This window comes from Bubalus kerabau, chromosome 7 (genome assembly GCF_029407905.1).
Source record: "Bubalus kerabau isolate K-KA32 ecotype Philippines breed swamp buffalo chromosome 7, PCC_UOA_SB_1v2, whole genome shotgun sequence".
Lineage (NCBI taxonomy): Eukaryota > Metazoa > Chordata > Mammalia > Artiodactyla > Bovidae > Bubalus > Bubalus kerabau.
This window is the reverse complement of record NC_073630.1, coordinates 81,619,088-81,633,598: the sequence shown is the minus strand read 5'-3', so window position 1 is coordinate 81,633,598 and position 14,511 is coordinate 81,619,088. Positions and strand designations below refer to the sequence as shown.

At 36.4% G+C, this 14,511-nt stretch overlaps 1 protein-coding gene across 1 annotated transcript in view; it reads right to left on the bottom strand.

Annotated features, from left to right (window-relative positions):
* The window catches only part of ADGRL3 (adhesion G protein-coupled receptor L3), a 900,477-nt gene that overhangs the window by 244,362 nt on the left and 641,604 nt on the right, over positions 1-14,511 (bottom strand). The gene's annotated exons all lie outside the window — the stretch shown is intronic.

Genomic DNA, 14,511 nt, shown 5'->3' with positions numbered 1-14,511 from the left:
GATTATGGAAAATTCTGTGTAAAAATTACTCAGGAATCCTTAAAGATCTTAATATAAAACCCAAACTCCTTGCATGGCCTACAAGGCCAACAGAGATTCTTTGCTTGAACAAACTTTAATTAGACTCCTGAACCTTCTTTCAGGTCCATCCATGCACTTGTAAAATTCAGTTTTAACAATGCCTCTGCTACATTAGTTTAATTAGAACCCCACCCTCAGTATCTGATTGCCTTCCTTATCTGATCATATTCCTCATCCTCCACCATTGGACATCTGATGATGTCCAATCTCCCTGACCCGTCTTCAGCTAGACTCCTATGAAGTTGGTTTCAGAATTACCCTCACCTCTGATGTTTCCTCTTAGTAATTTTCCATCCACTGATCCCTGCCCTGTTCCTCGGCTATAAATTCTCACTAGTTTATGCTGTATTTGAAGAATAGGCCCCCGTCTATACCAGGGTCTTTATTCTACTGCAATAGTTCTAAAAAAGAAACATTTTAACCACTTTACTGTCCAGCTCTGGTTTTTTTCTTGAAAAAGTCCTGTATAGTCTGAGTCCTGACCAAATGCATTGCCTATATCCCCAGTCCTCCCTCTACATTCAGAACTAATCACATCCACATATTTGTTAATTATTTTGTTCATTTACTGTGTCTTTCACTGTCTAGAGTGTAAGTTCCATGAGAACAGAAGTGTTGACAGACCTTTAAACTGCACAGTCCCAGGAGTGCCTGGCACATATGAAGCTCTAATCAGTATTTGCTTAGTAAAAAAAATAACACTATGACTTGTCTATGTCAGGGGCTTTGATTACACTATCCTTCAACTTTAATCATGGTTAACTCATTTTCATTCTGATCTCACAGTTCAGGTCAATATTTATCTCTCTAGAAATGTTTTTATTGACCATCCACTTATATACCTCCTTTATACTTCTAATCATAACCTATTCATAATCTTGGTTGTTGAATCTATATTTATATACTGGTAACTTCTTCCAGTACCAGGTTAAGCCCAGGTTTTCTCTCCTGTTTATCACTGTATTGTCCATCTCCTGTACAGTGTTCAGCACATAATAATTATTCCCTGCTGCTGCTGCTAAGTCGCTTTAGTCCTGTCCGACTCTATGCCACCCCATAGACGACAGCCCATCAGGCTCCCCCGTCCCTGGGATTCTCCAAGCAAGAACACTGGAGTGAGTTGCCATTTCCTTCTCCAATGCATTAAAGTAAAAAGTGAAGTCTCTCAGTCATGTCCGACTCTTAGCCACCCCATGGACTGCAGCCTAGCAGGCTCCTCCACCCATGGGATTTTCCAGGCAAGAATACTGGAGTGGGGTGCCATTGCCTTCTCCTAATTATTCCCTATAGTATAGTTATTGCAAAATTAATTTGACTTAAATTCAATGATATTAACTCAAAGAAGATTTGAGAGAAGAGTCCATTTGCCATTTTACTCAAGGGACACATGGCCCAGAGTGACCTCAAGAGCTATGTTTCCTTGGTTCTATGTCTTCCCACACGATCATCACAAAAATACCTCTACTTCCAAGAGAAAATTGAGGTATTTTATTCACATTTTCTGATATCCAACTCACTGTTGAATAAACTATATTTTATACATAATTTTGAGGGTATCTCAAGATGGGTTTTGTGGGTTTTTTCTAGTCTTACCCTATAAACGCAGAACCTAACCTATTCATAAGATGTAACAGCACAGAATATGAAATAAAAATCACTCTTTCAGGAAAGGACAAAAAAGCTGATGTATAGCTTTATTGTCTGATACGTTTTTGAGATTTTAAATGTACATAAATTCACAGGGTAAACATGGATATTTTTAATGTGAAAATTTCATAGATATGCCAATAGGATTTGCTGCTGCTAAGTCACTTCGGTCGTGTCCGACTCTGTGCAACTCCATGGACTGCAGCCTACTAGGCTTCTCCGTCCATGGAATTTTCCAGGCAAGAATACTGGAGTGGGTTGCCATTTCCTTCTCCAATGCATGAAAGTGGAAAGTGAAAGTGAAGTTGCTCAGTCATGTCCGACTCTTAGCGACCCCATGGACTGCAGCCTACCAGGCTCCTCCGTCCATGGGATTATCCACGCAGGAGTACTGGAGTGGGTGCCATTGCCTTCTCCCGCCAATAGGATTTAAGGAGTATTAAAACATTGTAAACCCTCTTGAGGACTTATATTCTGGATCTTAATGTGTATGAGATATAATGAGATCTAGACTAAAGCAATAAAGCACTGGTGCTAAATTATATTAATAATAAATGTACAGCAATCTATAGTGTATGAGGCACTTTCACATATAGTATCATATTTGGTGTTTGATACTTAAAAAAATCTTGGGAGAGAGTTTGTTGCTGTTATTGGATTTGTCCATGATCATATATAGTTAGCAAACTAAGGTTTGTTATTGTTGTTTAATCACCAAGTAATGTCCAGCACTTTGCAACACCATGGACTATAAATGCCAGGATCCTCTGAACTCCATTATCTCTGGAGTGTGCTCAAATTCATGTCCATTGAGTCGATGATGTTATCTAACCATCTTATCCTCTGCCATCCCCTTCTCCTTTTGCCTTCAATCTTTCCCAGAATCAGGTCTTTTCCAATAAGTCCACTCTTCGCATTAGGTTACCAAAGTATTGGAACTTTAGCTTCAGCATAAATACTTCCAACAAATATTCAGGGTTGATTTCCTTTAGGATTGACTGGTTTGATCTTCTTGCAGTCCAAGGGGCTCTCAAGAGTTTTCTGGAGCACCACAGTTTGAAAGCATCAATTCTGTGCTTAGCCTACTTCATGGTCCAAATCTCACAACCCTTCATGACTACTGGAAAAACCATAGCTTTGACTGTAAGACCCTTCGACAACAAAGAAATGTCTCTGCTTTTTAATATGCTGCCTAGGTTGGTCATAGCTTTTCTTCAAGGAGTAAGCATCTTTTAATTTCATGGCTGCAGTCAAAGTTCACAGTGCTTTTTAGAGCCCCAAAAAAGAAAATCTGTCACTACTTCTATCTTTGCCCCTTCTATTTGCCATGAAGTGATAGGAACAGATGCCATGATTTTAGTTTTTTGAATGTTGAGTTTTAAGCCAGCTTTTTCACTTTCATCAAGAGGCTCTTTAGCTCCACTTCACTTTCTGCCATTAGAGTGGTATCATCTGTATATCTAAAGTTGTTGATATTTCTTCCAACAATCTTGATTCAAGTTTGTGATTCATTAAGCCTGGCATTTTGCACGAAGTACTCTGCATATAAGTTAAATAAGCAGGGTGACAATATACAGCCTTGATGAACTCATTTCCTAACACTGAATCAGTCAGTTGTTCAATGTCTGGTTTTAACTGTTGTTTCTTGATCTGCATACAGGTTTCTCAGGAGACGGGTAAGGTCGTCTGGTACTCCCATCTCTTAAATAATTTCCTACAGTTTGTTGTATTCCACACCGTCAGAGGTTTTAGCATAGTCAGTGTAGCAAAGTAGATTTTTTTTTTTTTTTCCTGAGTCTCCCTTGCTTTCTCCACGATCTTTGATTCCTCTGCCTCTTCAAAATCTAGCTTGTACTTCTGGTAGTTCTCAGTTCACATACTGCTGAAGTTTAGCTTGCAGGATTTTGAGCCTAACATAAACTAAAGTTATAATGATTAAATACAAGAATTAGAATTGTAGCTGCATACTTTCATAATATTCCACCCAGAAAAGCCTGATGCCAAACAACAGGACTAACTGCTCCAGTGAGGGAATTTTTTGTTTTTTTTCGCTGGCCTCTGAAGAACTGGAAATTATTGCTGGACCCAAAGCTATAAGTAGCTAAGAGAAAAGTGTTTCTCAGCACTGAGGGTGCCAAGTGCCTGTTAGTGTAAAGGCAATGCTGCTTTTGGGTGTCATGGGATTAATAATACCCAAAGTCAATGCTTCCCATACATATATCTTTTAGAACTAAGAAAACATGATCCTCACTCTCCTCATTTCTGTGATATATATGATGTATCTGTGACAGCCTCACCTACTACCATCCAGATAAAAAAAGATGAACCTAGAGAAAAGAGCTTTTATCACATCTCAGGCAACTGACAGTAAAAGCAGAAGATATTTTAAAGTTTTAGGATTTACTATATATTTTATCTTTATCATACCAATCTTCTAAATCTATTGTCAAGAATTGTTTATTTAAAGATGGTACTTCTGAATGGCATATGTATTTGTATGCATGTGTTGTGGGGGTATACCAAAAAATGAGAACCTTGCAGCTGTGAGTATTCAGCAGGTAGGGATGCAGGTGACTGCTATATTTGGAGTTCAAGCCAATTCCTTCTTCCCCATCCCAGGCTCTGGTGGTGGTGGTGAATACAGCTGATAGCGGTCTGCTCCTGGCAGTACAATTATTTTGAGTATACATGTATAACATTATTTTTTAGTGATTACATAAATAACAATTTTGGGGAGAGAATACTGGAAAACACAGTATACACTCCTTTTGTGAGGAAAAAGTAACACATTTTATGAAGAGTAGAAGGTAACAAGAATGACAACAGAACAAAATATTCTATTTTATAGAGAAAGAAACACACACACACAAATTGTTTCTCATTGACCAGTAGTACATAAGTGTCTGAACTGCTTGTATCATAATGTGTTCTTGAAATGAATACTGAGAGTGGTGAATTTGTTTTAAAAAATACTCTATTATGAATGGTCAGACTCCCATTGCTTGCTGATGATATTTTATTACTAAATACTTGCTATAATACGTAGTTTTAGAAATTAAGTCAGTTTGTATAAATGAAAAACTGTCATACCAGATTTCAGATGCCTCGATTTGAATCTTGGTTCCAATACTTAATCTTGTCTGACATTTGTGAAGTTAAAGAAATTCTCTATGTCTCAGTTTTTTCATTCATAAAGTTACAACAATAATACTATCTGATTCATGGGATTTGGGAAATTATTGAAGTACTAATCCATGTCAAGTACTTAGAATAGAGCTTGACAAACACTAAATATAAATATCAAGTGTTCATACCAAGTCAACTCAAAAAAGTAGTATCTACTGGAACATCCTGATGAGTACTATGAGAAACTGTCTTTGAGAACTGGGAGAAAGGGGATCATATGGATAATTTTTAGGTGATTATATGTCTTAAGGTTAATTTGTATAATCAATGTTAGCTATTATTATTAATGACTAGTATTACCTCACTGTAAAGTTATGACATCTGGAAAACATTAAATATTTTATTTCTGAACAAAATAAAGCAGTTCTACCCTCATGTACCTTAATGAGACTAAAACCAAAACAAGACAAAGAGAAGTACTGGAACCTATAGTAGCATTCTTAGGAGAGCTGGGCCACTGAGCAATCTTAAGAGGGAGCACAGAGAGCCAGGGGTGGTTGGGAGGTGTGGGGAAGCGTGAAGTTCAGTGAACTGAACCATGGTCATAGCTTCTTAGAGATATCCTAATACCATAGACTTTTCCTTGCCTTGAACAATAGCTCCAATGGAGGAATCTTCATATTCAAGTCAAGGACCATTATCACTGGATCTGCCATTAGGCACACCAAATCTGAAGGAGAATGTACATATCATAACAGTATCAAGCTTCTGTCTTCACTTAATACCCTTTGGATACTAAGAATATTATTTAATCAACCAATGGGGAAGGAGAGTTCAAACAAGCTCTCTTCTCAATCAGGCTCACGGACAGAACACCAAGATAAGCTGACTAGGAACCTAATGAGATAACCTATCAGATCACACTATTCTCTGGATAATTATTCTCAACACATAAACTATCTTCCACAAGGGACCTGCAGGAGTATATTAAATTATTTCAAATGATAAATATTGACTTTTCAACAATAATTTATACTTTGAAAGTAGATTACAATTTACAAAACCCTCCGACTTATTCCTAAAGATATTGAGAAAAAAGTACATTTTACCACTGAGTTAGAATTTAACTTCACTTAAATTCAGCCCAAATTCAACTATTAATTTACTGTATTATAGTTGTATGCTTGATGTTAGAAATAGAATGATGATGACCAATAAGCCTGAATGAAAAGTGACAGGATCCTTGTAAGACTAAAGGAGACAATGTGTATAAAATATTTTTTCCTGTGTCTAACATAAGATACATACTTAATGAAAGGGAGTGGTGCTTACCATTAATAACAACAAGCTATATACTCTCTGTATCTATTTTGTATGTGTTCACAGTGTACTATAAACAGAACAAAAAAAGCTTGGCATTTGCAACTGTAGGAAGTTTATCCAACATGGTAAAAGTACTTCATTATATGCAAGTTTAATTTTTATTACCTTAGGATAAGGGTGGATAAAGCTTGGGAATTATGTTTCACCATATAATATTTGTTAACCAAATAAGTTAGAAAAACATTATAATAGCACAGTAAAGAAGCCTGGAGACTCCTCAGTAAGAATGCCAGATATGTTGAACTTATTTTATTTTAATCAATATAAAATGTTTTTATATTTCACTAAATAATGTTGTGTGTTAACATCTCATATTTGTGACTCTATATCTTTGGCAATAGTCTGTTTTTTAAATATATGCACCACACAGGACCATCTGTTTATTTTGAGCTGAAAAAATATTTTCTGTGTGTGGATTTGCTGAATGTAATTCAGTTTGGAATTGAAACTTAATGCCTGACATTATTCTATTCATTGATTATCTGCCAATGGAACCATGTTTATATTACTCATTTTATTACAGAAAAAGAAGTTTAAAAATGTATAAATTGGTATTGAGTACTGAGTATTAGGCTTATGCAACACACCCTTTAGTATTGAGTATTATTAGATTAATGCAACATCCCCTTTGGGGCTTCCCTGGTAGTTAGATGATAAAGAATCTGACTGCAAAGCAGAAGATCCAGGTTCTATCTCTGGGTTGGGAAGATCCCCTGGAGAAGGGAATGAAAACCCACTCCAGTATTCTTGCCTGGAGAATCCAACAGACAGAGGAGCTTGGCAGGCTACAGTTTAAGGGTTGCAGAGTTGGACATGACTGTTCACGTCACATTAGGCTTATGATCAAATATAAGAACCTACATAAAAGAAGATTATACACAATACTATACAAAATATAACAATGTTTTTGCCAGCTTTATTACTAGTGTCTTGTCATACTGGAAGGCAGAATGTATCTGGGAACAGTCAAATTTTTCTGCAGCATAATATTCAAAATATCACTGTTAGTTACATACAAGGAAGACATTTTTCAGAAGTTAATGTCTTTCCTTGGTTATTGACAGGAACTTATCCGAATTGAATTGCTAATGATGTTGTGAAGAATTTATAGGAAGGGTTCTATCATTAACTGCTAAAGCTGTCAGCCAATTTTAGAGAAAACACAATAAAACCAAACCAAACCAAACAATAAAACAACAATTTCAACTGAAGAGGGTGCCTCAACTGGTATAGCTGAATATCAATATTCACCTCTGCTTAGGATTCTGATGCAGCTCCCCAAATAAACTCCCTCCTAAACACTGAGAATTTGAGTGATTCTGTCTGTGATAGACCTTATTCTGGTGCAGAGTATTTTGTGAGTAGTTAGGAAGCAAAATAAAGGTTAGGGAGAAAGGATCCTTGGTGTGGACACCCGACCTTCAGAACTGCAACTTCTATTGAGCCCTGCTATGCTCAAACTACCACACAATTGCACTCATCTCACAAGCTACTAAAGTAATGCTCAAAATTCTCCAAGCCAGGCTTCAGCAATACATGAACCGTAAACTTCCAGATGTTCAAGCTGGTTTTAGAAAAGGCAGAGGAACCAGAGATCAAATTGCCAACATTCGCTGGATCATGGAAAAAGCAGGAAAGTTCCAGAAAAACATCTATTTCTGCTTTATTGACTATGCCAAAGCCTTTGACTGTGTGGATCACAATAAACTGTGGAAAAATCTGAAAGAGATGGGCATACCAGACCACCTGACCTGCCTCTTGAGAAACCTATATGCAGGTCAGGAAGCAACAGTTAGAACTGGACATGGAACAACAGACTGGTTCCAAATAGGAAAAGGAGTACGTCAAGGCTGTATATTGTCACCCTGCTTATTTTTATATGCAGAGTACATCATGAGAAATGCTGGGCTGGAAGAAGCACAAGCTGGAATCAAGATTGCTGGGAGAAATATCAGTAACCTCAGATATGCAGCTGATACCACCCTTATGGCAGAAAGTGAAGAGGAACTAAAAAGCCTCTTGATGAAAGTGAAAGAGGAGAGTGAAAAAGTTGGCTTAAAGCTCAACATTCAGAAGACGAAGATCATGGCATTTGGTCCCATCACTTCATGGCAAATAGATGGGGAAACAGTGGAAACAGTGGCTGGCTTTATTTTTTCGGGCTCCAAAATCACTGCAGATGGTGACTGTAGCCATGAAATTAAAAGACACTTACTCCTTGGAAGGAAAGTTATGACCAACCTAGGCAGCATATTGAAAAGCAGAGACATTACTTTGCCAACAAAGGTCCGTCTAGTCAAGGCTATGATTTTTCCATTGGTCATGTATGGATGTGAGAGTTAGACTTTGAAGAGAGCTGAGAATCAAAGAATTGATGCTTTTGAACCGTGGCTTTGGAGAAGACTCTTGAGAGTCCCTTGGACTGTAAGGAGATCCAACCAGTCCATTCTAAAGGAGATCAGTCCTGGGTGTTCTTTGGAAGGACTCATGCTAAAGCTAAAACTCCAATACTTTGGCCACCTCATGCAAAGAGTTGACTCATTGGAAAAGACTCTGATGCAGGGAGGGATTGGCGGTAGGTGGAGAAGGGGATGGCAGGGGATGAGATGGCTTGATGGCATCACCAACTCCATGGATATGAGTTTGGGTGAACTCCGGGAGTTGGTGATAGACAGGAAGGCCTGGCCCGCTGTGATTCATGGGGTCGCAAAGAGTCGGAGACGACTAGCAACTGAACTGAACTGAACTGAAGAATTCCCTTGTCCTTATTTACAAATCTGCTACAAAATTACCAAAGTAGACTTTCATTTCCAATTGTAATACATACAATTGGGAAATATGTCTGAAAAGCATAGAGAATGTATATGCATAAGAAATATATAATCAACCCTATTAAATTCAGTACAAATTATAACAAACATTTTAATAATGTAGGGCTTAAAAATAATAAGGCTTCTAGTTGAAACTATTTCTTTTTAAGTCCTGATTAATGAGATGCGTGGTGAGTAAAATTACTATAATGGTGAATGCTGATTCAGGATCTTATTTTTATTAAGTAGTTTATAGTGAGGGCTGTGACTATTTTTCTATTTATAGTGGCAGCTCTGGTTAACTACCTTGTAATGTATTGTAAAATTAATGCACTGGTAAACTATTGGAATTTACACCCCTGTTCAGTAATAAAATCTGTAAATTGCAGAATGCATATATAATCATCACAGGTATAAATTATGTGACCAAATGCCATGTATGATCACATTAGATTTAAAGAACAGCATCTCTCAAATTTACTCATCAGTGGGTAAGTGCTACTGAATTTATATACTTCAGCTACTTTGAAATATAAATTCCAACATTTTATTCAAGGTTATTTGGTAACGTGCTACTATATTATCCATATGGTTACAATAAGCATGTTGGTCACAGAATACACATTATCAAAGAAGAAATATATTATGACAAACAAATGCATCAATTTTGAAAGATACACTTTTTCCCCCTAAAAATGAGAGCAAAAGTGTAAGAAATCAAGAAAACTGAATGGAGGTAGTATGGTGACATGTAGATTAAAACTGGAATGATTCTTACATTACATAAAATTTAAGAGCATGAAAAATAAATGAAAATGTAATATAGATATTTGAAAACAATTATATAATTATTTTTAAAAATATCAATTTAAAAATAATTCCAAAATTACCAATAATTAGTTCACTATCTCAAATACTAAAAGCAAAATCATTATTTAAAAAAAAAGTGGTAAGTAATACAAAATGTTTGGGGTTAGAATAGTATAAAATGGCAAAATATCAGAAGCAATCTGATACATAATTGTATGTTGGATAAATGATACTTTCTACTGAAAAATCCCCTGTGATAACATTGGTAAATGTATTGTTATTACTGTTGTTCATTTGTTAAGTTGTGTCCTGCTCTTTGTGACCCCATGGACTGCAGCACACCAGGCTTCTCTGACTTCCATTATCTTCCTGGAGTTTGCTCAAATACATATCCATTGAGTCAGTGATGCTAACTAATCTCATCCTCCGCCGCTCCCATCTTTTGCCTTCATTCATTTCAAGCATTAGGGTCTTTTCCAATGAGCTGGCTCTTCACTTCAAGTGGTCAAAGTTTTTGAGCTTCAGCTTCAGAAACAATCCTTCACATGAGTATTTAGGGTTGATTTCTTTAGGACTGACTGGTGTGATCTCCTTGCAGTCCATGGAACTCTCAAGGGTCTTCTCCAGTATCACAGTTTGAAAGGATCAATTCTTCTGTACTCAGCCTACTTTATGGTCTAACTCTCACATCTGTCCATGACTACTGGAAAAATCATAGCCTTGACTGTATGGAATTTTGTGGGCAAAGTGATGTCTCTGCTTTTTAATGTGCTGTCTAGCTTTGTCACAGCTTTCTTTCCTACATTCTAAATATAATTTTGTATTGCTTTTTTGATGTCAATAACTTAAATACGGTATTCTATGAAAATATAGTCAAGTCTGTAAAATACTCAAGGAATTAATATGTATATAGCAAGAATTCTTAAAACATGAACATCCATGTACACTAATGGAAACTGGTAAAGGAAGAGAGAGAAAGAATACAGTGAACTGTAAATTAGTGGGCGGGAGGGGAGTATCAAGACACAGCTCTCATAGTCTCAACATATATAAAATTATGGAAGAAAAGTAGAAAAAGAAAAGCTAAAATAGCAGTGTGGTTTTTCAGGTAGTTCAAAGTATATTGCTATACAATCTAACAAAAATTATTAGAGATAGAATTCTAAAATAAAGAACTTCATTTATCTTTTTGCATATATTCAAATAAAAATCTATAACATGCATGAGAGACTCCCTCTCTATATAAAGATAATTTAGGTCATTTGTGTCATTTGACTTCATAAAAACATAAAAGATATACAGTGTAATTAAAAATAGTAAATGATGATAAATGAGTGATAGTTGAAATATTTTTGGTTCCAAAGTAACGATATTGCCTACTCTACACTATTTCCAATATTTGTTTTAAATTAAATATTAGATAGTTTTAATTAAAAACACAAGATCTTTTGTACTACAATTTTGGTGATTTATACAAACCTCTTAAATTAAATGTTCATTTAAAAAAGGTTCAGAACTATAACACATGAGCTAATAACTATAACTGTAATTGCATTAATCAGCATAGTTTAAGAGGGTCTTGGGCATATAGAAGAAAGATTTGAGAACTACAAGCAAGTTATCAGGACAATCCTTCTAAGGTCAAGGACACAATTTGAGGTGGCTCAGAGGGTAAAAAAATAAAACTACCTCCAGTGCAGGAGACTTGAGTTTGAGCCCTGGGTTGGGAAGATCCTCTGGAGAAGGGAATGGCTACCTACTCCAGTATTCTTGCCTGGAGAATTCCAAGAACAGAGAAGCCAGGTGGGTTGCAGCCCATGGGGTCACAAAAAGTCAGACATGACTGAGGGACCAATACTTTGACTTTTTCATAAAGCAGGACACTGTTGGATTCTAGTAATTCATTCTTCACCACATCAGTATCATCACTACTTTTACTAAGATGATGCCACTTTAAAGTGAAGCTCTTAATAATGCCAACTAACTCTTCAGAGTCTAGTTTATGTCAAGTTATTTGCCAGGAATTGACACTAACTATTTCACTTATCCTTATAAACTTGCCAGGGTTGCATTACAATCCTTGTGTTACAGATGACAGACAGAAGCTGCTTAAGGTCATGCAGGTCTGCCTGGCCTCAATGCCAAATTTCTTCCTATATGCCACAACTGCAAACCCAGAAGTACATAGTAATAGCCACAATTTATCTAGGGCTTATCAAATGCCAGACTCTAGTCTATATTATCTCTAATCCTCACGATTGAGTTCTTATTTCTGTCTTCTGTGTAGCAGTTGAGGAATTAAAGACAAGCAAGTTCTAGAACTCCCAAGTTTAAAATTATTGTCTCTAAATCCCTTCATCACTCAATTTCTGTCAAATTTTATTCTAAAGTTATTTTATTCTATCTACCTAGCTATAGTAGGTTGCTTGTAGGTGTGGTCAGTTGCTTCAGTCATGTACAACTCTGCGACCCTATGGATCGTAGCCTGCCAGACTCCTCTGTCCATGGGATTCTCCAGGCAAGAATACTATAGGTTGACATGGCCCAAATTCCTCTCCTTCTTCTGTCCATAGTCCTTCAGATTGTGGTTCCTTCTTCAAGAGATGTAGTCTATTTCTTAAGTCTGGGGATGATTATGTGACCGACTTGGGCCAATAGGACGTAACAAACATGGCACAAGCAGTCTTGAACAATACCTGAACTTTGGGACTTTCCTACTTACTGCTGGGAATCCTGTCACAATGGGAATGAGCTGGTGCTAGCCTGCTAGAAGATGAGAGTCATATGGCTACCACCCAGATGATATCAAATAAAGAAAGTGAAGTTTCTCAGTTGTGTCCGACTCTTTGTGACCCCATGGACTGCAGTCTACCGGGCTCCTCCGTCCATGGGATTTTCCAGGCAAGAGTGCTGGAGTGGGTTGCCATTTCCTTCTCCAGTGTATCTTCCTGACCCAGGGATCAAACCTGGGTCTCCCCATTGCAGTAGATGCTTTACCATCTGAGCCACAAGGGAAGCCCCAAGATGACATCAAGATGGCTATCAAATCTGTTAGTGAGTTTCCGCCTCTGAAAAACCGACCAGTCTGCTAAGTACTAAATACCCAGTCTCAGTCAAGGCAGTACACATGTAATGCAACCAACTCTGAGAACTATAAAAAATGTTTCTTGATTTAAGCCACTAAATTCCGGAGTGGATTATTATACTATTCTACTCATGACTGTACAGTACTCTTCCCAATTTATATTGGGACTATGTATGAAGAACTGAATTAAAGTCACTAACTTGCATAAGTAGGCCTCCACCTCTGGTGGAAATGACATTCTACTAAGAATTAGCAAGGTTAAAACAAGGCATCCTTTCATAACTCATATTTCCCTCATGAGGAGAAATTACATTATAAGCATTCAGGTAATTAATCAGTAAAGCAATCTTAGAGGTATTTCTGTTCTTTCCCTTATATCTGTTCAATCAATGCTATGTCTCGTCAAAATACTTTCAGACCCTACCACTGCCACCAATACAGTTAATTTCCTATTCATCTTTTACCTAGATTATTGAGTCAGCCTCTCTCTGTCAATCTTGCATCATCTACATTAACAGTGATATTTTTCCGATATCAAGAACTGGTAATGTTATAATGTAACACCCCACTAACTTATCTAAAAATATTTGATGACTTTGTTTTTCCAGGATAAAAGACAAATTCCTTGGCATATGAAACAGAATCCTTTACAGTCTGCCTCATTACATCTTTCCACTTTCGTCTAAAACTGCTTTCATTTTACTGTGCACCTAGCATATTTCCTTAAAAATATCACAACCTTTACAAACACATATTTTGGTACATTCTGTGTCCTCTTTGTGAAATTTCTTATTATTCCTGCTCGGCTTACTTCTTTAAAAAAAAATGAGGATGCATCCTTCACAATATAGGGTGTCACATTCAGAAATCATTGTATGACTTCCCATTATGTGTCAAGCACAGACCAGTGGTTGGAGGAGAAATAATAATTATGACACTTTTGCCCTCAAGGACCTTACAAAAAAGAAAGGGAAACATTTAGCCTGAAAAAATAAAATGCACTGCTTTAGGTACAATAACTGAGGCAGGCACCAGAGGACAGAGGCATGCATTTAGCTTCTGCCTAATACATAGTCAGCAAAGGCTTAACAGAGGAACTGAAGATAAAGCAGGGCATTGAAACACTGGTAGAAACTTAACGGGTAGCAAAGAAAAAATTGAGACTCCTAGCAGAGGAAACTGTATGGAGAACATGCTCAGAAAAGACAGATCTAGTGATTTTTATTGCATATTTTTAAAAGTATAAGAAAATATACTGTATTACTTTAAATAAAAAAATTAACCTTAGGATATTTGGTATTTATGAAACTAAAAGTTGTATCTATTATTACATCAGATTAAACATTATACAACATTAAAATTTATTAATAATCCTTTAAAAGTAGAAAGATAAATTCTGTAGATAAGATAAATGTTACTTTTAATTTCTGTTTTGTATGACTAGTTATTTTTAAAAATCTTTAAACATATGGCATCAATTTAAATATATAATTTAAATTTATACAATTTAAAAATAAATTTTATTATTACTAAAATGACTTTTTAAAAGAAAAATAAAACATAAAACAT